Below are 26055 nucleotides of genomic sequence, written 5' to 3'. Positions count from 1 at the left end.
TACTAATATCTTGGATAATTCCTCGATGATTAATAAAATCAAGTCTAAACTGCACTTGTTTAGTATAGCGTACCACCGCTCTGTAAAAGGTTTTGAATTTTTACACAAGGACGGCCGCAGGGAAATCCGAAGGCCTCGTGGGATTCTTTGGGCTTTGTGATATTTAACCATAGTGCTGGCGTGCAGGCGTTGGTTTATCTCTTTTCTGGTCAGGTATAGCAAGTGTTTTATTTGTTGTTCTTTATTTTTCACGAACGTATGTTCTGTACTTTCAGTGCCGATTAAAAAATAAATCTTTTCACTAGCTTCTGCTGTGAAAGCAAATGTGTCCGCTCTAATGTCTGTAGAATGTGTAATTTCTTCGTACTGCATATTTTCAAATTAGGCGTGCTCCGTTCCCTCGGGGGGTTGGTTAGTGTGTCACTTCAAAGATCTGGGATGTGCACAGTCTATAAGTTTAACTGAGTTCTCCGTGCTCCATGGGTATCACTCTCCTCCCTGAGTGTACTCGAATAATCCAATGGTCGCAGGACTATTACAACATAGTCCTCTCACCCCGGGCACAAGACGATTGCTGGATCTCCAGCTCAAATAATACAAGCGTTTTCTTCTTTGTGATTATATATATGTGAATTTATTTCTTCATCATAATCCACATTTGTCAGAAAGTTCACGTATTCAATATTTCATATAACATCATTTGTTTAGTTCCCAAATTGATTATTTCCAATGCATTTCGGTGCATCTAGCACCTTCATCAGGGAAATCTGTAAGTTAATTAAACAAAACAAACTTGCTTTAGCCTGCGTTCTTTCATATAATTCACAATGTTAAACATTACCATCTTCCATTGTAATTAACTGCATTAAGTTTCAACAATGCACAACATAATTTAATAATTATTACCACGTTGAACCGCTATCTCATAAAACATTTTACAAACTTGACTCAATATGAGTTGGGCGTTCAATGATACAATGTTACGCTACTGCTGAACTCGTACTTCGATGTTCATATGCCGTTCAACTACGCCCTATCATGTTCTCAGTTCCTGGCCGCTCTATCGCTTGCATGCTTTTCTACCAGTTCTACTAAACTTGTAAGACGCGGCTGACTGTTGCGAATGCGGGTACTGTGAACGCTCACCTTGTTAGTTATGTAAACTGCTTACGCGAGCTCCATGCTGCGCTTCCTAATGGCGCCGGGGTCAAGTGTGTTCATTTTTCTATCCGCTGTTTAGCGCATGCGGATTATGATGAAGAAATAAATTCACATATATATAATCACAAAGAAAAAAACGCTTGTATTATTTGAGCTGGAGATCCAGCAATCGTCTTGTGCCCGGGGTGAGAGGACTATGTTGTAATAGTCCTGCGACCATTGGATTATTCGAGTACACTCAGGGAGGAGAGTGATACCCATGGAGCACGGAGAACTCAGTTAAACTTATAGACTGTGCACATCCCAGATCTTTGAAGTGACACACTAACCAACCCCCCGAGGGAACGGAGCACGCCTAATTTGAAAATATGCAGTACGAAGAAATTACACATTCTACAGACATTAGAGCGGACACATTTGCTTTCACAGCAGAAGCTAGTGAAAGGATTTATTTTTTAATCGGCACTGAAAGTACAGAACATACGTTCGTGAAAAATAAAGAACAACAAATAAAACACTTGCTATACCTGACCAGAAAAGAGATAAACCAACGCCTGCACGCCAGCACTATGGTTAAATATCACAAAGCCCAAAGAATCCCACGAGGCCTTCGGATTTCCCTGCGGCCGTCCTTGTGTAAAAATGTAAAACCTTTTACAGAGCGGTGGTACGCTATACTAAACAAGTGCAGTTTAGACTTGATTTTATTAATCATCGAGGAATTATCCAAGATATTAGTAGAACTGAAAACAGAAATAGACATCACCACGGAGGAATTAAAGAAAGCGGTATCTGAAGAAGAACTTAAGAACATCGTAGACGATATAAACAATCAGTTGGTTAAACACACACAAGAAATTAATGAACGAAAATTACGAAAATACAAGAGAGATACTTTAGACTACAAGTTACAGGAAGTGTACACGTGGGCTGAAGTATATGCCAGAAGACGCCAGACAAAAACATACACCTCTCAAACGGATTCATCATCTACGGACGAAGACAGACGACCCGGACGCCCAGAAAGAGGCAGGAAAATCCCAGAATCTTCCGCACAAGCAGGACCATCAACTGAACAGCGTCCTTTTTTAGAAGAAGGCCCCACAGAAACGGTATACCCCGGAGGGGACTCAGAAAGAACAAGAGAAATAGACAAAACGACGCCACAGACGAGAACAGTCACGTCCAAGAAGAACAAGAACAAGAAAGGTCACTAGAAAGTAAGAACCTGGTCATTAACATATCAGATGAAAGGCTGACCAAATTTCAAACAGATACGCTACAAAAAGGGATGTCATTCGTCCCCACAGCCCGCACTAATAAATTAGAACTAGAGGTGAGCTTATTCAAATTGACGCGAAAAATAAGACTCAGACATTTTTTTGATAACGTCATCACGGAACCTTTGCAAGAGAAACCAGATGAACTAAGAGGACTAAAAACCACAAGCACTTACATGCCACCAATCAGCCACAAGACAATAGACCTATTTGAAGTCTTATGTAAACAAGACATAGATAAAGTCAACACAAAGAAGACTCCGAAACAAAAGAATATGACAAACAAAGAATATGGCACCATACAAGCACTGGCGAAAAATGACAAAATTGTGTGTCAAAAGGCTGACAAGGGAGGGGCCATGGTTATTTTGAACAAATCTTATTATGAGACAGTGATTAAAGAGCACATAGAGGATGAGACCTTATACATGAAAATTGATTACAAGCCTACGGAAGAAATCCGAAAAACCTTGTTCAACATACTATCAAGAGCTCAAAACATGGGAACCATAACAGACAAAACTAGACAATACTTAACCCAAGAAAATCCAAAGAGTCCAGTCATATATATGGTACCCAAGGTCCATAAAGACTTGAACAATCCACCATGCCGTCCGATAGTTTCTACGAAGGGCAGTCAGTGCTTAAATCGACTTCATACATAAAGGATACTACCGACTTTTTGAGAAAATTGAACAGCCTGACAACATCAGAGCGAATAACAATGGTAACCATCGACGTTAGGGCACTCTATACGTCCATACCACATAAAGAAGGCCTGGAAGCTATTGAAAAAGCTTTATTGAACAGCACGTATGAACAACATTTGCAAATATTTTTAATGGAACTAATGGAGTTTACCCTGATGAATAGTTACTTTGAACATCAACAACGATGGTTCATTCAACGGAGCGGTACATCCATGGGTAATTGCGCCGCACCGGCGTACGCTAATTTGTTTATGACTGATTTTGAAAACCTGCATATTTACCAACGTCAGGAATGGGCCAGCCAGCTATCGATGTATGTAAGATTCATCGATGATATCTTTTTAATTTGGAAAGGCGACGAGGAAACTTTACATAATGAATTGGAAAGATTGAACAGCAGAAATGAAAGGATAAGCTTCACGTGGCAAATGAGCACCACCAAGATTCAGTTTTTGGATGTAGAAATCACTAGAAGTGAAAATCAGTTTCAAACTAACCTCTATCGAAAGCCAACCGACAGAAACAACTTATTGAAATTTGACAGTCATCACCCCTTACCCTTGAAGACACATCTGCCATTTTCCCAGTTCCTCAGGGTACGAAGAGTGGTCTCGCAAACTCAAGAATGTCAAGAGCAACTGACAATTATGGCAAAAAGGTTCCAGGACAGGGGATACCCTGAAAGAACGATACAACCAGCACTGACTAGAGCACAACAAACATCTAGAGATGAACTATTAACGAACAAAACAAAAGAGGCTACCAAGAGAATCACATGTGTGAGTAAATACTCAAATGTAAGCACCCAATTCAAGAACATTATTAGAAAACATTGGCAAGTTTTGAAATTGGAAGTGGATTTCAAAGGCACCTTTTCAGAAGAACCACTGTTCGCATTCACGAGAGCAAAGAACCTAGGAGAAATGTTAAAGCATCCTATTGAGCGACCTCCAAAAAGCACTTATCGTGGAACTACACCATGTATGAACTGTAGTAGCTGCCATAACATCATGAAGGGCAATGCCATATCCCATCCAATGAAAGGATTCCAAATACCATTAAGAGTTAATGGGACATGCGACACAATGAATACAATATATATGTTGAAATGCCCTTGTGGCGCAGTGTATGTAGGCCACACTGAGCGCAAACTAAAAACGCGCCTCACAGAACACAAAAGCAATATAAGAACAGAATCAACAAAATCAACGGTGGCAGTCCATTTCAAGGAAAAACAGCACCACATAAGCCAATTGCGAGCTTGCATATTGGAAACAGTGCTTAAAACAGAGGGTACAAGTAACACAAAAAACTTACTCAAAAGAGAGAACCACTGGATTTATTACTTGAACAGTCTGAAGCCCAACGGGCTTAACGATCGAACAGAATTTTTATGCTATCTATGAAGTAGTGCGTAAATCTCTGCTGAATTGTAAAAATTATCGTGCATATGAAACACAACATTGCATGAAGTTTCTCACACATCCTTTAAACCTGTCAGGCATTACATAGTAAGGACGGGCAGTCGAATTCACACACATTGCCAGCACAACGTTTAAGTAACGTTAATAAAGTTTAGTGAAAAAAACGGGGTAGAGCAACGCGCATGCGCTAAACAGCGGATAGAAAAATGAACACACTTGACCCCGGCGCCATTAGGAAGCGCAGCATGGAGCTCGCGTAAGCAGTTTACATAACTAACAAGGTGAGCGTTCACAGTACCCGCATTCGCAACAGTCAGCCGCGTCTTACAAGTTTAGTAGAACTGGTAGAAAAGCATGCAAGCGATAGAGCGGCCAGGAACTGAGAACATGATAGGGCGTAGTTGAACGGCATATGAACATCGAAGTACGAGTTCAGCAGTAGCGTAACATTGTATCATTGAACGCCCAACTCATATTGAGTCAAGTTTGTAAAATGTTTTATGAGATAGCGGTCCAACGTGGTAATAAATATTAAATTATGTTGTGCATTGTTGAAACTTAATGCAGTTAATTACAATGGAAGATGGTAATGTTTAACATTGTGAATTATATGAAAGAACGCAGGCTAAAGCAAGTTTGTTTTGTTTAATTAACTTACAGATTTCCCTGATGAAGGTGCTAGATGCACCGAAATGCATTGGAAATAATCAATTTGGGAACTAAACAAATGATGTTATATGAAATATTGAATACGTGAACTTTCTGACAAATGTGGATTATGATGAAGAAATAAATTCACATATATATAATCACAAAGAAAAAAACGCTTGTATTATTTGAGCTGGAGATCCAGCAATCGTCTTGTGCCCGGGGTGAGAGGACTATGTTGTAATAGTCCTGCGACCATTGGATTAAACCACAGATAACTCATTGAAGATCCTCTGGTTTCTGATCAGTTATTGGAGGTGGATGAGGGACAGCCGTCGATCATTTTAGTGGATGGGCATTGGGTTTGGCTGTCATCGCTTTCTCAGAAACTTGGATTGTGTGTGTCTTGATTTACTGGTTTCTGCTATTTTTTTATTATTTTTTCCCCAGGCTTTTTTCCATTGTATATGACTTGTAGCACTTGTTATTACAATTATAAAATATTTCATCATCTTTACCCATAAGTTTCAATCTTTTGTGAAATTTGTCTTGCTGTATTTCTACAGCATCTCAAGCTCTCTTCTGTCCATTCGCAGTTGATGTTAGCTTTTCTTTCGGATTTGTTTGGCATATGACACATTTTTCTTTGTTGAAGGAGTATTCAGATTTTGTAGTTAGCAACACTCTGTCAGGATGCAAAGATGCTCTGCTACCACCTGCTTCGCTTATGTTTGCAAGTTTGAATCAACGAAAAACCTGAAACAAAAACAATTTTAAAATGAATTAACAATATGATGGCTAAAAAATCATTATTGTAGAGCTACCATTTTGGAAAATGGCAGAAGAATTGCTCTATGGAGTTACTTTCTGTCTCTGTAAGTTTACTTGAACCCAAATCCTATGATTTGACACCAAAATAAAGAATACAGGTCTCATGGTTCCTGAAATATTACATCATCGCTGCAACACATCCACCATTGTTAAAAATGTTGTCTAGACAAATTTGGCCTGGATTAGCAATGTCTGCCCAACCTAAATTACTTCTCTAATGATACAAAAACACATATCAAAAATGAAAGTCACTGGACAACAAGTGTTCTTAAGGAGGTATACCAAGGGGCCATGATTATTTGCTGAAATGTGGCCTAAATCAGCAGGTTTCATTTTCTTGAACTCAGATTGTAATTTGTCATTTAGATCAGGTACAGTGAACAATGCTATTTTGAGCCGCTCCCGAATGGTGAAGAAAAATGTAAGCTTTATTTTCTGTGCCACTGGAAGCCCATGTATGTATGATATGAAGTATGATATGAGAAGATGTCTTTAAGTTGAAACAGCCTAACTGCTTGGTTTAGCAATATTGTTTTCGTAGAGGGTAGAGGTCTGACACAAGCGGCAGTGCAGTAGTCAGGTCTCATGATCACCAAGGTTCTGAACAGTGGAATGAAAAGATGTTACTGAAGCAGCAGGATGATATTTTCTTTTCCAGTACTTCATTTGTAGCAAAGTCAGTGCCATCGTCAGAACGCTACAGCAGCTTGCACCAGCCATTGCCCCTACCAGCACTACCAATGAGAGTACCAACACAACTACTAACCATTGCACTCCTACAAGTATGATAATTCTGATTATTCCATGCCCCAAAGGTGTAAGAATGTCTTGGATGACAGGTATTGGTCGTTTTTAATTTATATTCACTTAATATTTAACTGTTGTAGTGCTCATAGCAAAATTAGACTGACAGTACCACCATGTGGCAGACTGTCATGAGTGCAAGTGTTGACAATTAACTACCGGTGTCGAAACTACGGGCTAAACTTAAGCACAGATTCTTTCCCAGCACCCTGTCTCCTGACCCTGTGACTTTCAGAATTTCCCCCTGTGCATTTTGGATTCCCATCTACGATAGAAGCTGAAACGTGGAAGAACTGTCATCCAAAGATGGTACAGTGTTAGACCTTTTTATGCCTGTTTTTATTATATTTTAACCTCTGTGAAACCTTGGTCACTTTTGGTATTTTGCACACAAAAAGGAATTCGATGGGCTTTCAGGGAAGTGGCAGCAGCTAAACAACTTTGGGGACTTTCTGTCCATTTGTTTCGCCCATTTCTTTTTCTTTGGGAGATGGAGAGGCGCCATTTTGAGCAGTGCATGCTCTAGTCCCTGGCTATATGCTCTTAAGGAGAGGCGTTGCACAGGCACAGTAAGGTTTCATTGCCTGTTTTTCACTAATTGCTGATCGTGTTTATGCTTGCTTTAATTATGTTTAAGCCTCTGTGAAACTTTGGGCACTTTTGCTATTTTGCACACAAAAAAGAATTTGAAGTGCTTTCAGAGAGGTTGTGCAGCTAAATATCTCTGAGGACTATCTGTTCATTTTTCAGTCATTTCTTTTCCTTTGGGACATGGAGAGGCGCCAGTTTCAGCAGTGCATGCTCTCGTCCTTGACCATATACTTAAGGAAAGGTGATGTAGGCACACGCAGTGGATGCACGCAGCAAGCACGCCAAAAGGTGCACTATAAGCAAATCCGTCTTCGCCCATCAGCTTCCCGGAAGCGGCCAGCCATGTTGCCAGTTTTGAGACAGAAGGTAGGCCTTATGTTACCTACAATAGTCTTACCCTGCACAGCTTGCTTCATAAGTCGGTCTGTGCGCCCCACCATCCACCTAATATACTAAATGCTGATTTATTTTGCACACGCTACCATTGGACCCCTAAATTCTTAGGCAAGAGCAAGTTTACTACTCTTATAAAAAAAAAATATTCAGCCTTGGTAGATTTTTTGGTGATGCTGTCGAATGTCTGCCCCTTGCAAAAGCATGAAACGTACATTTTTTAGCTATTAAATGATGAAAAAACAGATTTCCTATTTCGGACACACCCATTCCTTTGGGATATAAAATCCTTAGGAAGGACCGCCTTAAGGGCAGAGGTGCAGGGGTGGCTATAATTTCTAAAAGACAGTATGAATGTGTTCGTATCTCCCTGGAAGTACTGGATGGAGCCGCAAGTTTGGCCTTTCCCTGCACTCTATGTTCTCAGCAGTCTATCACAGAGGTTCCAATTTATAGACCTCCAGGTTACGCCGGCCCCTTTTTTAGATCATTGAAGAACATCTTGGCTCCTTGGTCCTTTAAATATGCAAATGTTTTGGTGTTGGATGATTTTAATATCCATATGGACAAACCTTTAGAGTCAGAGGTAGCTTGCTTTACAGATATCTTGTCCTCCCATGGTCTTGTCCAACAGGTGTTCCTACCAACTCACCAGGCCGGACATATTCTAGACCAAATCGTTTCTAATGCAAAGATCGTATCATCCAAACCTTTTCCATTAGTATGGTCTGATCACTATCTAATTTGGCTCACATGGTTAAAATCTAACCACAATCGGCTTCCATCTGAAGAAACTGATCATGTCTAGAGCCTTTCATAAAGTTCTTTCGCCTTAGAAACAGATCCTCAACCGACTGGTTTGACCAGCTGGCTGGTTATTTTGTGACAAAAGCCTGTTGAATGTCTTACAGGATCCCTTTGTGGTGTCATATTCTAGCAGGCTCAGTTACGATTTGCTCACTCTTTTATACTTTACTTTCAGTTCCTTGGATAAATCTTTTGCAGCTATCAAGTGCCTTAAATCAGAGTCCCGGTCTGACCCTTGTACGCCTAGCTTACTTGACAAAGTGGCTCATGTTATCAACCCTGTGGTGAATAGTGTTTTGAATGTGTCTTTGTCTACTGGGACAGTGCTCACTAAATGGAAACATGCTAAAATGTTGCCTTTACTTAAAAACCCCACTGCTGATCATAAAGTTCAAGCCAACTATAGGCCGATTTTCCCTCTCCCTGCATTCTCGAAAGTTTTGGCAACATGTGTTAATCCCTAAATCTAAGCTTACCTTGAAGGTAACAATCACCCGAGTCAGTCAGGTTTTAGAACCAATTGAAGCATGGACCAGCTTTGCTAGAAGTAGGTGATTACATTAAAGGCATGATAGATAAAGGGGGCAAGGCAGTCCTGATTATGTTGGAGATATCGGCAACGTTTGATACAGTTCCCCACGAGAGACTGTACGCTCGTCCACAATCCATTGGGATTGAAGGCCTCGTCTAGAAGTGGCTGACTTTTTGAACAATAAAAGCCAAGAACTGTGGATTCCCCCGGTTTCTTCTCCAGTTTGTGAGTTGGCAGTTGGCTTGCATCAAGGTTCACCATTAAGCCCCACCTTATTTAATGCCTATCTCACACCTCTAGCTGTGCTAGCTGAGACATAGGAAGTGAAGGTAATATCATATGCTGATGACACACAGTTGCTTTTCACATGTGAAAAAGGGGCACGTTTTGATGTAGGAGTTATTAAATCTTGCCTCACCAATGTGCTCAATTGGTTGTCCATAAGCAATTAAAATGTAATCCCGATAAAACAGTGATTATATTTTTTTGGTTCCATGGCACCTGATGTTTGGAGGACTTGGCCTCTGCATGCTGCCCCTCCCTGGCACACAACAGTGCACAATAAAAAATTTAGGAGTCAAAATTGACAGAGCCTTGTCTTTCTACCTCAAATTCAGGCTCTGGTTGACTCCATGTTAGGCTGCTATGCTCTTGTTTTTACCCCTCATGTCTGTTGAAAACAGGAAAATGGTAATCCAGGCTTTGATTACTTCCAGACATTATTACCGAAATGCACTTTACTTGTGTCTTCCTGAATAGCTTTGTTAAAGATTGCAAGAATCGCTGTTATTATGAGCTGAAAGCCATTTTGTACTTGGCAGCCATTTTAGTTAGCCATGTGCTCGCTATGTGCTTTCTCCCTCTTCACTGTTGACTGCCCTTGTATTCTGCTTGTGTCATCTATTTTAGTTAACTACTGCAGCACTGAGCCAGAGCCTTGCACGTGCTCAGAAAGGCCTAGCTTCTCGAATGCGCCTGCTCTTAGTGAATAACTGTCAGACTATTCTAACTGATGTCAGCAACTCTGTTACTCCTCCTACTTTGTTGACTAAGTATTCTCTGTTAGTACCTTATATGTAACTAGCTATTCACGTGCACATCTGTACTGCCTCTTTTGAGCCCTCATGCTCATTCAGTAATAAATTGGGCATAAAAGGCCCCTGTTTTCTGGACTCCTTAAAATGCCTCCTACAGTGGCCTGAAGGTACCGTATGACACAGTCTCCCTCATGTGAGGTTAATAAATGGATTGTTTTATATTACAGCTTCTGTGCCAATCTCTTCTTTGTTGGTTTAAAGGGCCAGGTGTATCAATGAACCCCTCAGAAGGTTTTTATTTCTTCAAATGGTGCCCGACGTGGACCTCATCGGAGAAGCGGCTATCCAAGGGAGTGGTCTTGATGGGAGCCAGGAATCTACTGAGGAGGACAGGACAGGAATCTACTAAGGAGGTACTCTGCGCACGGAGATTCTCTGCCTCTGCAGCCCAGTATATTTCTGGTCTCTCTGATCTGATCATCCAACTGTTTGCAACTCCTGATTGAGAACCTTTTTGGCGTGAGTATTTTAAAACGACCGTCAGGTCACTCAGAACTTGGCAGTGACAGGCTGGAGATTTGCGCTTGGACAGGTCATAGACATGTGCCTTGTTTTGGTTTGCCCAAAGATTTTGAAACTTGGAAATCTATGAATTGCAATTTGTGTAGGCAGGTAATGAGGAGACTTTTCTCTAACTTTTAAATAATTCTTAACGGCACATATTGCGTTAAGTGCCACTGCTGTATAATATTGTATATGCTGCAATATTTTTGGCATGCCTGTTTTAAGCGCACATCAAAGAATGTGTTGCTTTCTTGGAGGTACCATAATGGAATTAGAATGGAATCAGCGGTTTCCCTAGATGGGAGACCTAAATAGGTTTAGGTATAAAAAACGTATTTCTTCCTTGGTGACTAAGTACTCCATGGAATTAAATATGTACATTAAAATGATCCTATTCTGTGCACTTCCATAAGTGGTGAGATGCACAATGTTTTTTTTTTTTAGTGTTCTGCCAGCCAAAACTGACAAATTTGGTATATTTTGACTTCTTGAAAATGGAATAGTCTTTTGGCTGTTTAGGTGCAGTTTTTTTTCCGTCTACTTTTGAGAAGCTCTTCTTGTAAATATGACTTACAATTAGTATACACAGATGGTTTAGTTTAATTACAGTCTGTGGGCTGTCTCTTGGTTCTGTCCTAAGTGTTGATTTGTGGGTTAATTGTGTGTTTAAATGTCTATGTGGTTTGTGATTTGACATCGGTGGTACTTGTGTGAGTAAGTAGCGATTGCGGTCTTTGTACAAGAATGGCTAGCCTTAAGCGTGCTGTATTGTGTGTTCTGAGTGTATGACTCCCTTCTGAAAATGTCTGGAATTAGCTCAAAGTGTTTTTTTTGTCATCATTCTGTTATGCAAAATGTCATTTAATTAATGACATATTAAATAAAAAATCCAGAAATGAATTGTATAACATATGCTAAATAGCTGCATGCTACTATTAAATTGACAAAGTAAGAAACTATACATGTGTGCAAATTGCCACAATGTTAAAGATAAAATTAGAATTCACATTCAATAGGAATAAAATAGGCCTCATTGAAAGGAAGGGAAACAACGAAATTGTGTGATTTGCAATAATTTGGACTAAAATGCAAAATGTTACAGCATTTTCCTTAGATACATTGTATTAGATATTAAAAGGCATTCACATCATCTAAGTAAATTGGTTGTTGCTGATCTAAACACAACATAATAGAATTTGACTGCCTTGTAATGCCTCCGTTTTTAAATAGACTATGACATGCTTACTTTCAGCACCAGAGAAAAACAAACCTTTCCAACAGCTGTGTTTAAACTGTCTCACTGAGAAGAAGCTATCTGACACAACTAACGGAGATTACACTTTGTCAGGGCATTACAAATACAGAAAAGGTTTTTTTCTCATGAGAAAGGTGCCGAATTTGACGCCTGCTGGTCAGAGCAACAACTGCAATAACACATGGCTATTTCTGGTCCCAAGCCACACAGAAAAACTGTTGAGTTAACTAGATTTTACTGCATTACAGACTGCTGATTTTAAAAGTTGCAAAAGACAGTTTCATTATTTTGGATAACAGAGAAAAGATTGGAAGTAGAGATTTCCTTTCTTAATGCCTTTTTAAATAAGCAAATCTGTGGTTCTGATGTTAAATAATAACTGTCCTTTAAAAAGATGTGCAGACTTTCCATGTTTCAAGTAAGGCTTTTGTGCTTAGTGTTATAAATAAATACATTTTAGGGCAAAAAGGAATGAGGCTTGCTTTTCATATGTGAAACCATCAAGAGGGTTGGTGTTATTCAAAAAAAAAAACAGGGGGGGAATTTTGATTATATGAACAAAATGTTTATTAAAAATGAGTGCACTAAATGTGTTTTTTAATCTCTATACTGCCTAATGATCATACTATGAACTCCTAGCATCAATGTTGAATTTAAGCAGTGCTGTACCGCAATCGGGGGAACTAAAATGTGAAATGTCACTTTACCCAGAAGTACAAAACTCATTTTTATAAGGGTGTACCTTATACATTTCTGAACCCTCATTCCTGGGATATCTAGGGAACACTCTGGGGATGACTAATATGCCAAAACATTGTAGGTTATTCATTTTTAAGTGCTCCTAACACCAAAGTCGAAATTGGGCAAAATGTACTGTTTAAAAGCAGTTCTGCCACTCAAACTGATCTTAGGCTTCAGTAAATGCACACATTTACGTATAACACAAATTGATGATGCTAGTAAAGCACACTGCACACTGCTTACAAATAAATTAGTATATAAAAACCAGCAGAAGTTATTAAGCGTGCCTCTAAATTACTGGAAAACAGGAATGGAACAGGACTGCTTTTAGCTGTGATTCTTCATAGTTGCTTTGAATTGGAAAGTCTGTATGGCATAGCCCTTCTCAGACAGGGGGCATAAGGTTTAAGGGTCAAAGTCTGTTTTTAGAACTGGCCAACCCTAGCCACAGTGACAGTATGTGATTTCTTTGATTTACTTAAATATCCTGATCCTCACACTGTAGGGTAAAGCACTATAAGTAATGTTTTAGATAACATTAGCTAAAGGAATTATTGCATATTTTGTTAGGAGCACACAGGGATATCACTGTTTTCTTGAGATATAATACAAGTGTAGGAAATGTGCAGGTGGTGTTATCCTATTGAATAACATTATCAAGGGATAGCAGCATTTGTATGTTATATGCAGAGATGACTCTGCCATGTATATAGCACTAATGGTTTTAGCTTAAAGATTACTGTGAACAGCTGAAATAAGGAGGCAATGAGATTCAGTTTGTATTCATTCGCCCTCATGTTACAACTAGTACAATTGCTAAAGGAATTGGTGGTTAGTTATTAATGTTTTCTAGCTAGCTAAATGTGCTATTCACCTACTACAAGTGTGTTTGTGCCCAGTTGCCACAAATAGAGGTTAATAGTGTCGACAGAAGTGAAACCTGTTTTATGTTTCCTACTGTCGAAATGGGGGAAGGAGGTTAGCTCCTCTACAAATTAATGGTAGGCAAGTTTATGTTTTCTCTCTTTTTCTCACTTTTCTTTTAGTCTGTCTAAGTTGTCTGGGAAACAGCCATGAGACATTTATTTGGCTATTCAGTAATACTGTTTTAAACGTGTTTGCATGTAATAAAATGAGAAAAAATACATATGCTATGTTACTGCCCATCCTGTCTGATGAAATTATGAAAGGATGAGTAGTCTAGATTGCTGTTCCCTTATTTGCCCTTTAAGGGGAACTAGATGTGGGTAGTATTTGTTCTAAAATTCTCAGGTGATAACACCATTATTATTAGCTAGTCTGTGTGAATAAGCTGACAGCCCTTATTAGAGCTGATATTGCATAGTTTGGATCATGAAAACTAAAATGCAGGAAAGATGCCCATCTGCTCCTTAGCAAACATTTTTGAAGAAAATATTTTTTATAGGAGTTTCTTTGTCACAATATGTTCTGCTGGAGAAATGTATGTACCCACTATGTTGAAGTTTTGTTTAGTTCTTTATGTAATAAGAATCCCTGTTAAATTAGCAGTTTTAGATTTTCCTGCTGCATCTATAATATAAGAGCATGGTCCTAAGCGTACAATTTAGGTGCTTTTATTAAGAGAAATCATTTTAGAAGTGTCTGCAGTCCTGTACAAGTGATGCAAAGTCACGAGTAAAAGTGTAGAAGATTTCTCTCTCTTGAGGGTCTTCAGATGAATAATATAGGAATACACAAATGTAAGGATTTGGAGTATGTCTGTATTGTTTTTCTCTTTTCCTCAGAATTTAGTAAATGAACACAGACTTCCTTAGCTGCTTCAAATAGTGTAATAATAGGTCCAGGTTTTTCTTTTACTCTCAGATAGATGAAGTGGTTCTTGGGTACCTTGCTAATATATGGGGCGACCCAAGACTAGGAAGTATTCTGAGACTGTACTCTCTGTTGATAAATTATTTGTATGCCTTGTATAAAGACCTTTTGTTCTGTCCACCAATAGATATTTGCTGCCTTACAAAAAATTGCCAGAGGGGCACGGACGTCAGATCAAGCTTGGGGAGTCAGCACCAGTCCAGCTTGAAGCCAAGGTGAAGGTAACCAGCACAGGAGTTGCTGGCAACTAGGACCTCAGTGAAGGCGGAAGCACTGGGATGAGAAGTGTGTACCCTTGACAATGTCTTGGGCAAAAGACAGGATCACAAATCAGAAAGGAGAAATCATGGATCAAGTTTTTAATGCCCAGCTGAGAGAGTCACAGACTGACCAGGAGGCAAGGAGGCTTTTGCTTGAGGTGACCCCTTTTGAAACGAGGGTTGCTTCAGAGATCCTAGCATTAGGCCCCTGAATCCTGGTCCCAACGCGAATGAAAGTTTGCACCTGTGTTTGTTGATCAAAAGATACCTGGGCACACTGCATAGAATTTGTGGCCCCAACAAAAGAGTAGTGCGACAGCAGAGCAATACAGGAGTTAGGGAAGGACTTGAGTTTAGGGTACAGGTGCTGTGTCTCTGGTGCCTGTTAGATTAAAGAGAAGAAAACTGGTGCACAGACTGAGACATTGGACAGGATCGTTGAAAGACTTTTTCTTCTCAAACTGGGCCGTGATTCCTGATTTGCGAGTTGTGCAGCTCCACCGTGGGAACAACAAGAGCCTGCCTGTGAGGCTCAAACGGATACAGGGAGAAGGCTCCCCTCTGGCTGGTTGTATAGCTGCTTCAATTTCCCATGGACCTCTTTTTTTTGTTAGTGATGTACCCTTTCGGACATCCCATTTTTGAGGAGGAGCAGCCCTTTGCGGCTTCTCATCCTAATTCCTATGTCCCTGTGTGGTCCTCCTGGTCCCTTGGGGCCAGGATAATGTTTGTAATAATTTGTTTCACTGCTTTAATATTTGCATTAGGAATAATGTTTTTTTTGCGAGAGAGACATTCTTCTGTGCAAGTGACAAATGTTACTTTGCCCTTTCCTTGACTAAATAAATTGATACTCTTGCCCTCATAAAAGAAACACTGGAAAAGTCTATTGAAAATGTTTTTTACATAGAATTAGACTAGATGATTCTAGGATTTGCTTTTTGCTTATGGTTAAAAAATATTGATGGTTCTGTTTGTGATAATAGTCATTACTCTCTCCTGCTATATGTATGTTAATTATGACCCAATGCTCTGTTCCCTTTGTACTCCTGCTTATACCATATATATACCCGCTTAATGAAATCTTTAGAATGAAAAAAGCCCACCTAGTATAGGATTAGGATATTGATGAATTTATGAGAATAAACGTGAAAAATATTTTCTATGTTCCTACTAGGTCATAGGAATGTCTTTAACTCATGCTAAAAGGACTATCTGTTAAAGATTTCAAAAATTGCTGTTAGCAAGAGCTGAAAGTCATTTTGCACTTGGCAGCCATTTTAGTTAGCCATGTGCTCACTATTTGCTTTCTCCTTCTTCACTGTTGACTGCCCTTGTATTCTGCTTGTGTCATCTTTTTTACGTAACTCCTTCAGCACTGAGCCAGAGCCTTGCTTTTGCTCAAAAAGGCCTTGCTTCTAGAATACACCTGCTCTTAGTGAGTAAGGAGTAGTTTCTGTTCTGTAACTCCAGTTCTGTAGTAGGGGTATCTCTGTTATAGTCATAATCTAGTGAATAGTCCCGCCCATGTGCGTGGACCCCGGCAATCAAAAATAATCTCTTAAGTTGTCAAAAAATTGCAGAACTGCAAAGACACTTAAGAGAAAATTTAAAGACAAATAATGCAGCCTATATCCACAGGCTACACTGTCCAGTACTTCAACTAGAAATTCCACCAAAAATCCACAAACAGCAAAGCCTGTCCAGATTTCCCTTGCCTCCACTGCAAAACCCCTCAGAAATGATAGAGAGGAAGGCCTGGACAGACAAGCCCCATAGGCTGCCATTATGTGGCTCAAACAGGATACTGTGCCTTTAAGGAAACCTTCTAGAACCTTCTCCCAGTATCCCAGAATGCATAGCAGGTCCCACTGACTTCAGTTCTTTTTGAAGGCGTAAAACGCCAGACCTGTAGCATTAATTACATGAACAATTCTCCACCGGGGAGGAGGGCGGGCGCTTATGACTATAACAGAGATACCCCTACTACAGAACTGGAGTTACAGAACAGAAACTACTCCTTCTGTAGTAGGGGATCTCTGTGTATAGTCATAATCTAGTGAATAGAATGGCAAGCCCATCCCCACACCAAAGCGGCGGTGGAGAAAGAACATGACGCCACTACTGCGCGAACAAATTCCGCAGCGAAGCCTGCCCAACCTGAGCGTCTGCCCTGGCATCAGAGTCCAGGCAGTAATGCTTAACAAAGGTATGAACCGACTTCCAAGTGGCGGCCTTGCAGATTTCTGCAATCGGCACATTACGGAGCAAGGCTGTCGTGGCAGCTTTGCCCCTGGTGGAATGAGCCTTAGGCTTACCTCCTAAGGTCTTATTAGCTTTTTGGTAACACAATTGAATGCAGGACACAATCCACCTAGAAATGGACTGCTTAGAGGTAGCAAGACCCGTCCTGACTGATCCATAATTGACAAACAATTGGTCTGACCTACGAATATCTTTGGTTTTATCCAGATAAAATTTCAACACCCTCCTCACATCCAGGGAATGTAAAGATCGTTCCGCCGGAGAGGAAGGATTCTGAAAAAACGTAGGCAAAGTTATGGTCTGGTTGACATGAAAATCAGAAATAACCTTGGGAAGAAATTTAGGGTGAGTACGCATCACAACCTTAGCAGCATGAAAGACAGTATAAGGTTCAGTACAACACAACGCCTGAATTTCACTCACCCTGCGGGCCGATGTAATGGCCACGAGGAACGCCGCCTTCCAGGACAAGTGCTGCAACGAAGCCTTGTGAATGGGTTCAAAAGGCTCCTTCATCAATCTGGACAGCACCACATTCAATTCCCATGAAGGCGAGGGAAGCCTGACAGGAGGGAACACCTTCTTCAATCCTTCCAGAAAGTCTTTGATCACAGGGATCCGGAAAAAAGAAGTCTGTGAAGGGCATTTCCTGTAGGCAGTCAATGCAGCAAGATGAACCCTAATGGAATGAACATTAAGGCCAGACTGCGCCAAATGTAAAAGGTAAGGAAGGATGACATCTTCCTTGCAGGTCGTAGGGTCATGGTTCCTAGACTGGCACCAGATACAAAACCTCTTCCACTTGTAAGCATATGAAGTCCTAGTGGAAGGTCTCTTAGACTCCTTCAGTATGTCCATGCAATCCGCGGGCAGATTCAGATGTCCATACTGCACTATCTCAGGAGCCATGCCGCCAAACTCAAAGACGAGAGGCTGGGGTGTAACATCCGCCCCCCGAACTTCGTGAGAAGGTCCGGCCTGCACGGCAACCGAATGTGAGGAAGGAGAGATCGGTGAAGCAGGTCCGTGAACCACCACTGCCTGGGCCACTCCGGGGCAATGAGAATCATCCGAGCCCTGGACCGGGCCAGCTTGATGAGTACCGCCGGAATCAGGGGAATGGGTGGAAAAGCGTACAGAAAGCTGTTCGACCAGCTGATCCATAGCGCATTCCCCAGCGACCCCGGCTGGTAGTACCTGGAGGCGAAGTCTCGGCATTTGCTGTTTTCGGCGGTGGCGAACAGATCTACGTCCGGAGTTCCCCACCTTGCGAAGACTTCTCCCAGCACTTCGTCGTTTATGACCCATTCGTGGTTTTCCTGAATGAGTCTGCTGAGTTTGTCCGCCTGAACATTCTGCACACCTGGCAGATGGGTAGCCGTCACCGTCAGCCCTCTGGCCAGGAGCCAGTGCCAGATCGTCTGCGCCTCCTGTGACAGAGTGCGAGATCTCGAGCCCCCCTGCTTGTTGAGGTAGTACATCGTGGTAGTGTTGTCCATTTGCACAAGCAGGGAGCTGGTCTGGAAGGACGGAAGAAAAGCCTTCAGTGCCAAGTGAACAGCTCTGAGTTCCAGGAAGTTGATGTGATAAGTGGCCTCCACCGGAGACCACGTTCCCTGAATCTGCAGAGTCCCAGAGTGCGCTCCCCATCCCAGGAGAGAAGCATCCGTCACGACAGTCTGCGTGGGAATGTCCTTGTGAAAAGGAACCCCTCTGAGGAGATTCTCCGCCGAACACCACCACTTCAGAGACTGAAGAGCATGCAGAGACAGACGTATCCTGTCGTCCCAGGATCCTGTCCTCTGATCCCACTGGTCCTCCAAGCACTCCTGCAACGGTCTCATGTGCAGGCGTGCGTGCGGCGTCAGGAAGATACAAGAGGCCATCGAACCCAGTAGAGAAGACACCGTCCTCACTGTTGTAGATGGAGTCGACATAAGAGCCTGAGCCTTCCGAAGGAGAGATAATCGTCGCTCTTCCGAAGGAGACACGCTTGCTGACAGCGTATCGATGGAGGCTCCCAAGTACTGTATGCATTGGACCGGAGTCGGGACCGACTTGGCCATGTTGATGTGCAGCCCCAGCTTGTCCAAGAGAACGCACGTCTTCTGGAATTGTGCTCGCGCTTCCGAGAAGGAGGATGCCTTGATCAACCAATCGTCCAGGTACGGGTAGACAAACACCTTGTTCTTCCGCAGGTGCGCCGCCACCACCGCCATGCACTTCGAGAATGTTCTCGGCGCAGACTTCAGTCCGAATGGGAGTACTGTGTATTGATAATGATTGGTGCCGACTTGGAACCGCAGGAACTTCCTGTGTTTGCGCGCAATGGGCACATGGAAGTATGCATCCTGTAGGTCTATGGCACAGAGCCAGTCCCCTTGTTGCAACTGAGGATAAATCTGATGCAACGACAGCATGCGAAACTTTTCCCTGCGAATCCACTTGTTTGCCTGTCGCAAGTCCAGAATGGGCCTGAACTCGTTCTTGTCCTTCTTGCGAACCAGGAAGAACCGGGAGTACAGGCCTCTTCCCCTCTGGGACAGAGGCACGTCTTCTATCGCCCTTTTCCTTAACAGGGTATCGGCCTCCACCTGGAGCTCTAGCAGCTGAAACCGCGAGCTGACCGGAGGAATCGATGGAGGCGGGCTGGTGAACCGAAGACTGTATCCATTGCAAACAATATTCAGCACCCACTTGTCCTGAGTAATTTTTCTCCACTCTGCCGGAAAAAATTGGATGCTTCCCCCTACCGGAGTGGGTAACGGATCCGGGGGAAGTAAGTTCCTAGGGCCTAGACCCAGCCTGGCCCTTGGGCGTCGGAGCCGACTGCTGGCCTCCCCTGCCCCTCTGGCGCTTCTGGAACGGCTTACGGAACTGTTGTTGCTGTTGCGAATGTCCCGAAGCCTGGCCACGTCCACGGCCTTGTCCACCGGACCGCCGTTGGAAAGAGCGGTACGGCTTCTTCGTCTCCTTAGGCTTCTCGAGGCCCACCGCCGTGAGCGTCTCGGCCTCCGCTTTCATGCGGGCCATCTCGTCGTCCGCATGCTGTCCAAAAAGAGACTTGCCGGAGAACGGCAGGTTGGCCACCCTCTGCTGTGCGTCCGGTTTCAGGGACGTAAGACGGAGCCAGGCGTGACGCCTCTGGTTGACCCCATGGCAAAACCCATGAGCAGCCAACAGGGAAGAGTCCGCTGCCGCACTGATGATCTGGTTGGCCACCAGCATCCCTTCACTCAGCACTTCCTGAAAATCCTCACGCTGTTCACGAGGCAAGTGCTCCGCAAAACGCTCAAGGTAGTCCCAGAGGGCGCGGGCGTACCGACCCAACAGCGCCGTGGCACTCGCAGCCTTCATGGAGGTGGCGGCAGTTCCACAGACCTTTCTCCCTGCAGAATCCATCCACCTGGACTCCTTATCCGGGGGAACCGTGGATGACGGAGCGGAGGCATGTTGTTTGCGTGCCGCCGTCACAATGACGGAGTCCGGAGGTGGCTCCGCTCTCAGAAAAGCCGGATCCGAATCCGGGGCCCGGTACTTCCTCAGCAACCTAGATGGTGCCGCCTTTGTCACCGCTGGGGTGAGGAAAAGGTCCATAGCTGGTTCCTCCAGGCCCGGTACCAGAGGAAGGAGAGGGCGAGACGAGTGTTTTTGGTGCAACGTCTCAAAGATCACGGACGTCTTTGGCGTGGGCACTGTCAGGGGTATGCCCAGCTTCGCAGCGCCCCTCAAGAGGACATCCTGGAACGCCACCAGGTCATCAATAGGGGACACCCTCGTATCCGGTGATCCCGACAGGGTAGGAGAACGATCCCTGGAGCCAGAGGATCCCGTGCGGGAGCGAGACTCGCGCCTCCTATGGCGGCGTCTCGACCGCGAGGACGATCTGTGTCGCGACCTGTCCCGTCTCCCAGAGCGAGAGCGAGAGCGAGACCTGCCAGTCCGTGGCCTCCCCACCGGTTTCCGTGGTGGAGTCTTCCTCGGAGCCTCCTTGGGCGCAGGTTTAGGGGTCCCCTTAGGAGGTACAGGCAAAAACGGCAGCGAAGTGGACCTCGGCGGAGGCACCTCCGGCTGCGGTGCCGGCCCACGCGGAGGGACCGGTGGCGGCGGGTCGTCCGCTGGAAGTGGAGGCAGCGTCGGAGGATCCTCTTGAGGCAGAGGAGGAGGAGGAGTGACCTCCTTCGGAACAGGTGTATGCGTCGACCGAGGCCGAGAAGGAGTGTACACCGCAGAGTACACCGTGCCCTGCGATCCTTTAGGCGAAGAGGGCTGAGAGCCCGCCCCTTCAGCCGGAGACCGCTTCCTCTTGCGTCCCCCACTGGAAGCAGTGCGACTCCTGGGACTAGAATCCCTCTTGCGACGTTTTGGAGAGCCTGACCGACTCCTAGACGTCGACCTCCGTCTGCTCGACGTCGAGCGTCGCTTTTCCGGCGTCGAAGGGCGTTTCCTTGACTCCGGCGTCGAACGCCGCCTCCGCGACGTCGACCTCTTCTTCCTCGGCGTCGAACGCCGATCCCTCGACGTCGAGCGCCGACTCCTCGACGTCGACCTCTTTCTTCTCGACGTCGACCTCTTTCTCCTCGACGTCGCACGCCTCCTCGACGTCGAACGGTCCTTCCTCGACGACGAGCGTCGCCGTCGTCGTCTGGATGTTCTCGACGTCGAGGATCCCCTCGACGTCGACCGGCGGTGTCGCCTCGACGGCGAGCGCCGATGTCCATGACGTCGGTATGAAGCCCTCGACGTCGACGCCGAAGACGACGTCGACGGCGGCTTCGTCCACGGTGGCTTCGACGTCGAGTCGTCCCGATGTCTCGACCCGGAGCCCCGGGGAGAAGGGGAGCACACCGCCGTCATCCCTCTCGACGTCGTCGTCGACGCTATCGACGTCGACGGAGACCGGGATCGCTTGCTGGGCTTCCTGCCTCTGGGGAGCCCCCCAGAGGCCTCAGCAGAGGCAGAGGGAACCTTCCCTGACTGCCCAGACCCACCTGCAGCCTGCAGGCGCCTCTCCTCAAGGCCAGACAGCCTGATCTTCGCCCTTTCCTTCAGAGTGCGAGTTGTAAACTGCTGGCAGATGACACACTCCTCAGGGACATGATCTTCAGGGAGGCAGACGATGCAGATATCATGTGGATCACCTCTGGCCTTCTTCCTCTCACATGCTGGACACTTCACAAAGAGGCCAGGCATTTTAGAGCCCTAAAACACCTGAAGCAGCACACAGAAGAGAAGAGAAAACCAAGAAAGTAAACTGCAACACTTTTAGAATGCAAAAGTGCCAAAACATGCAATAACCCCTTGAAACAAGGGAGAGCTCAATGCCAGGGTCCTGTAAGCAGGAGCCGGAAAAAAGAACTGAAGTCAGTGGGACCTGCTATGCATTCTGGGATACTGGGAGAAGGTTCTAGAAGGTTTCCTTAAAGGCACAGTATCCTGTTTGAGCCACATAATGGCAGCCTATGGGGCTTGTCTGTCCAGGCCTTCCTCTCTATCATTTCTGAGGGGTTTTGCAGTGGAGGCAAGGGAAATCTGGACAGGCTTTGCTGTTTGTGGATTTTTGGTGGAATTTCTAGTTGAAGTACTGGACAGTGTAGCCTGTGGATATAGGCTGCATTATTTGTCTTTAAATTTTCTCTTAAGTGTCTTTGCAGTTCTGCAATTTTTTGACAACTTAAGAGATTATTTTTGATTGCCGGGGTCCACGCACATGGGCGGGACTATTCACTAGATTATGACTATACACAGAGATCCCCTACTACAGAACTGTCATGCTATTCTAACTGATGTCAGCAACTCTGTTACTCCTCCTACTTTGTCGACTAAGTATTCTCTGTTAGTACCTTATATGTAACTAGCTATTCATGTGCACACTTGTACTGCCTCTTTTGAGCCCTCATGCTCACTCAGCAATAAACTGGGTATAAAAGGCCCCTGTTTTCTGGACTCCTTAGAATGCCTCCTACAGTGGCCTGAGGGTACCGTATGACCAGTCTCCCTCGTGTAAGGTTAATAAATGCATTTTTTTATATTACAGCTTCTGTGCCAATCTCTTCTTTGTTGGTTTAAAGGACCAGGTGTATCAGTGAACCCCTTAGAAGGTTTTTATTTCTTCAGCTTCTTAATAGACTTAAAGTGGTGCAGAATGCAACGTCTAGAATAATTCTGAACCTTGCCTCAAGAATTCACATGACCTTGCATTTAAAAGTGCTCAACTGTCTCCTGATCAAAAAGACGATTCTCTTTAAAACACTGGTGATGGCTCGCAAAGCCTTTTAAAAGAACTGAGCAGTGTACCTGAGGAAGAGGATTTGTGCTTATGTCCTTCCTAGGAATTTAAGGTCAACTCGCAGCCATTTAGCCAGAATCCCCCAAAAACGCCAAGCCAGAACCAGAGGCAGATTCTTTTTTTCCTTGGCTGGGTGGCCTGGAACAACCTCCCCCTGGAACTTCGTTCCATTTCTGAGCTATCTGTTCAAAAAACTAAAAACCTGGCTCTTTCAACAAGCTTGATAGGATGATCAGTACTGTTAGGCAGGAAACCTTACATTTCAGCGCTGGGACACTTCTCTGGAGTATGTGCGTGCTTTACAAATGCCCTTCATTTCATTTCCAAACAATGCTTCCTTGCGTGGAAAATGTCAGTGGCAAATTTCAAAACTGGAATTGTGCCATGTGTACTGAGTGCCTTGCCCTTTGTAAACTCTTCATCAATCAGAGCAGGGAACATAAGCGGCCCTCAGTTGCACTGCAATGAAATTGTAATTGGGCCAGAAGACTCTGTTACAGTGTGGCTCTGTATTACTGGTATTTAGAAAACGTTACATTCTGTGAACCTTAGTTTTACTCCCTTCAGCTTCACCACAATTAACATATTTACAAGTCAGATTATAATATTATGGAGGAATATAACAAATTCTTCCGGCGCAGTAGCCTGTTTTCCGGTGACATGGAACGAAAATACACACCTAATTGCGAGTGGCATAAACCACAGTTTCTCGTGACTTAATTATTTGTGATGCACTGGCACTACCGCCGTCGAAGGTCTTGAGGGATACTTTCCAATTACTGGAGATATAGAACTCAATAATTGAGGTTAATGGGTGATGCCAACCTGTACACAGCCAGCCAGTCAATGGACATCCCTAGTCACCGAAGCCCACTTCGCCTCTTAGGACATGGAAATGACGGCCTCCTTCTGCAGGCTCTGCTCTGGAAAACATAGTGTGCCAACCGAGCCCCAGCCTGACGTGTTGACACAATGATGAATGAGCCGCGCGTGCATCTTCGCGCTTCAGCAGCAGATGCGCTCTGTACCAGGAGCTCGCCACGCGCACAGAACGGCGGAACGACGAGTTCATGGAAGAGAGAAAGAGGGCACCTGTGACGGTTCGAGGGGAGAGACAGGCTGGCCAAAAGAGGCATAGAGTGTTCCGTGGGGAAAGACCGATAGTGCTAAAACTGAGACACCCCATCTGCCCTCAATATGCGCAGCCTCGAAATTTATATCAGAAGCTATATTATGAGCTAACATATAGGTGATGCTTCTTACCTGTGAAGCTAAGAAATGGAGGATAGTTAATTTCGGTAGCGATTATTTGCATGCGTTGGCCATTCGGAAAACCCGACTAGATTTCAATCGTGTAGGTGGTCTTCAGTTCCCAATCCCAATCCTAAATATGATGTGAGCTATTAAATGATGTGAATAATGTGAATTTGTTTATTTGTTTGTACTATGCTGCAACACAAAGAGGGGAAGGGGCAGATCTATAGTATGTCCGGTTGAAATCTCAATTACCCCATCTTAATATCTGTAATTTCAGTATTTTTGCATTACACGAGCTACGACAAATTCCAAAAATTACACCACATCTCATTATTTTGAGAAGCTTGCAGCAAAATTATAGCACAGAAATAATGCAAAAATGACCAGAATGCCAGTGACTGTCGTTCCCAGTCCCTTTGGCGCTATTTTTAAACTCAAATGCATCCTCACATCAAAAACGATGCAAGGATGCATTTTACACTAAATTATAGCGCTAAATTCCGAATTTGCATTTCTCACATAATGGTCCCAAAAGTTTGAGTAAGTATAAGAAATCACAGGAATTTCACAAACGCCTTATCCATGTACATACAAGAAAGTCTGTTGAACAGTGACACTAGAATTTCAGTTCAGGTTTGTGTAAGAATATTGCTTCTATAGTGTTAATGACATGTTGTCACCCCCCCTTGAAGTGGGAACGCATTTGTATGGGCAACATGAAAGCCTTCTTCTTTTAGCACCTCATGGAGTCACTCCATATTTCCTCATACTAGAATTATTAATGGTCACAGGAGCTCCCTCACAGAGTGGGCACCCATCGCAAATGAAAAGTCTGAAATGCCATGATGCCTACCACATTATTCCACTTCCTCTTTCACCCACCAGAGTATCAATGTTAGATACATGTATTTAAGCTGTGAAAACTCCCAGTTTTTTTGTCTTTAATATGGGAACCTTTGTTGTGTGGTGAACCTTCTTAATGGAGTATCACACACAGGAAGCATTGTTTAAATTGAATTATGAGCTTCAGCCAGCTGTGCCCACCTATTACATAGCTAGGGTGAGGGACTCTGGGAGTTTGGAGGAGGCAAGTCTGGAGAGAGTGTGCAATGTACATGTTGAGCGTGTGGAACAAGGTGAGTGTGGAGAGTGCCTGCAGTGCTTTATTCTGTGGGGAAGGGATACTCTTTGGATCTCTGGTGTATGTGTGATACTGAAAACGAAAATGCACAGAGAGCGCCTCACAGAGATATAGAGTGTAGGAACATTCCTGAGGTCTTTTGAACTGGACCAGGCTTCTGTGGAAGGATGGAGGAAGACAGGTGCCCATTTAAAGTCTAGAGATGCACCAT

The 26055-nt window shown here is 43.9% G+C and overlaps 1 long non-coding RNA gene across 1 annotated transcript in view; it reads right to left on the bottom strand.

Annotated features, from left to right (window-relative positions):
* LOC144767258 (uncharacterized) overlaps positions 1–24401 on the bottom strand; it is a 166510-nt gene extending 142109 nt beyond the window's left edge. Inside the window, exon 1 of the long non-coding RNA XR_013598124.1 lies at positions 24272–24401. This is a non-coding gene — a long non-coding RNA (uncharacterized LOC144767258). The remainder of the gene's footprint in view (positions 1–24271) is intronic.
* Positions 24402–26055: the final 1654 nt, after the last annotated feature.

The sequence above is a fragment of the Lissotriton helveticus genome, chromosome 7, assembly GCF_964261635.1.
Source record: "Lissotriton helveticus chromosome 7, aLisHel1.1, whole genome shotgun sequence".
In the NCBI taxonomy this organism is placed as follows: Eukaryota; Metazoa; Chordata; class Amphibia; order Caudata; family Salamandridae; genus Lissotriton; species Lissotriton helveticus.
The sequence above is the reverse complement of the archived record's forward strand: the minus strand, read 5'-3'. Positions and strand labels throughout refer to the sequence as shown.